The sequence below is a fragment of the Penaeus chinensis genome, chromosome 37 (assembly GCF_019202785.1).
Source record: "Penaeus chinensis breed Huanghai No. 1 chromosome 37, ASM1920278v2, whole genome shotgun sequence".
NCBI classification, from domain to species: domain Eukaryota; kingdom Metazoa; phylum Arthropoda; class Malacostraca; order Decapoda; family Penaeidae; genus Penaeus; species Penaeus chinensis.
Genome location: NC_061855.1, coordinates 29,333,570 through 29,336,069, shown reverse-complemented (window position 1 = coordinate 29,336,069; position 2,500 = coordinate 29,333,570).

Below are 2,500 nucleotides of genomic sequence, written 5' to 3'. Positions count from 1 at the left end.
GGGAAGTGGAGAGAGAGAGAGAGAGAGAGAGAGAGAGAGAGAGAGAGAGAGAGAGAGAGAGAGAGAGAGAGAGGGAGGGAGAGAGAGAGAGAGAGAGAGAGAGAGAGAGAGAGAGAGAGAGAGAGAGAGAGAGAGGGAGAGGAGAGGAGAGAGAGAGGGGTGAGTGAGTGAGTGAGTGAGGGAGGGAGGGAGGGAGGGAGGGAGGAAGGGGGAATGAGAGAGAGAGAGAGAGAGAGAGAGAGAGAGAGAGAGAGAGAGAGAGAGAGAGAGAGAGAGAGAGAGAGAGAGAGAGAGAGAGATGAGAGAGAGGGGTTAGGGAGGGAGGGAGAGCGGGAGGAAGCGATAGAGGGAGAGAGGGAGAGAGAGAGAGAGAGAGGGAGAGAGGGAGAGAGGGAGAGAGGGAGAGAGACAGTGAGACAGAGAGAAAGAGAGAGAGAGAGAGAGAGAGAGAGAGAGAGAGAGAGAGAGAGAGAGAGAGAGAGAGAGAGAGAGAGAGAGAGAGAGAGAGAGAGAATGCAGAATAAAAAGTAAAATAAAGCACAAGAAGAAACAGAGAGACAATAAAACAATGAAAACACGAAAAGCAAAGAAAAATAAGTATCTGGAAGTATAGAAGAAAAGAGAGAGGTAAAATAAACGATGGAAAGTAAAACAAAATAACATCAATAACAAATAAATGATACGGTTAAAATAAAAGTAGACAAATAAAAACAAAAACAGAAAGGAGCCTTAAACATAAAGAACATAAAAAGACAATACACAAATAAACAAAACAAACACCTTAAAAAAGTAAACGAAAAGGGAAAAAGTAAACAGAAGTAAAAAAAAAAAAAAAAAAAAAAATAAGACAAATAGGAAAGTAAAAAAAAAGTAAAAAAGTGTTAAAAACTTTAATAGAAAAGTAAAAAACAATACAAAAATAAAAAATAAAACAAAATAATGAGAAATAAAAAGTAAAAAATGTAACAAAGCAAAACAAAAACAAAAAAAAGTAAAAACTAAAACAACAACAGCCCTCCCCCCCCCCCCCCCACACACAAAAAAAAAAAAGCTCACTGGCCACTGAGCACAAGCGAGGCCGCAATAACATCGCCCTCACAACAGACCCGGGTGTTTGTCCTGCATCAGAGCGCCGCCATCACACACAAGGAGTTTATGGTGAGTGTTTGGCGGACAAATAATTAGACAGACAGGAACACGGGGGAGGAGAAGGGATAGGGAAGGAGAACAGAGGAGGAGAGGGGGTGGGGGAGGAGAAAAGAGGAGGAGAGGGAATAGGAAGGAGAGGAGAGGAGGAAAGGGAAAAGAAGGAGAAGAGAGGAGGAAAAGGGATAGGGAAGGAGAGGAGAGGAGGAGAAGGGATAGGAGAGGAGAATAGAGGAGTGAAAGGAGAGGAGAGGAGGAAAGGGAATAGGAAGGAGAGGAGAGGAGGAAAGGGAATAGGAAGGAGAGGAGAGGAGGGAATGGGATAGGGAAGGAGAAGAGAGGAGGAAAGGGGATAGGGAAGGAGAGGAGAGGAGGATAGGGTATAGGGAAGGAGAGGAGAGGAGGAAAGGGGATAGGGAAGGAGAGGAGAGGAGGAAAGGGGATAGGGAAGGAGAGGAGAGGAGGATAGGGGATAGGGAAGGAGAGGAGAGGAGGAGAGGTAATGAGTTGAAAAGGGAGAGGAGGGAAGGGAGGGAAGAGGGGGGTAGGGGAGAGAAGTGGGTGGGAGAGAAGAGGGAGAGCGGGAGACGGTAATGAGGGAGAGAGAGAGAGAGGTGAATGAGGACGTGGGTGGGAGAGAAGAGGGAGAGCGGGAGACGGTAATGAGGGAGAGAGAGAGGAAGTTGCGAAATATTGAGGCGTAGAAAGAGGAGGAGGAGGAGGAGAAAGGGGGTCAGAAGGAGGGGTGAATGGGGAAGGAGAGGAGAGGAGGAGAGGGAGATGGAGAAAGAGAGGAGAGGAAGAGAGGGGGTGGAGAAGAGGAGGAGAGGAGGAGATGGGGATGGGATGGGTAAATACAGAAGAGAGGGGAAGATAGAGAGCTAGAGAGAGAGAGAGAGAGAGAGAGAGAGAGAGAGAGAGAGAGAGAGAGAGAGAGAGAGAGAGAGAGAGAGAGAGAGAGAGAGAGAGAGAGAGAGAGACAGAGAGAGAGAGAAAGACAATGAGAAAGATAGAGAGGCTTGCATCTTTTGGTTTTACAAAAGGTATATAGAATAACGAAGGGAAGAACAAAACACACACGAATATTACAAAGTCCTTTTCACTATAATACTTCTTCGGGGCATAACAGCGAAAAGGCCATCGGCATATTCTCTAATCAATGTGACAAGTTTATTGAAACGAGAGAGTGAAAGAGAGTGCGAAAGATGGAGAGACAGATAGATAGATTGATAGACAGACGGATAGATAGACAGATTAATAGATAGATGGGTAGATAGATATATAGATAAATAGAGAGCTAGAGAGATTAATAGGTAGGTAGATAGATAGATAGATAAAGAGAGAGAGAGAGAGA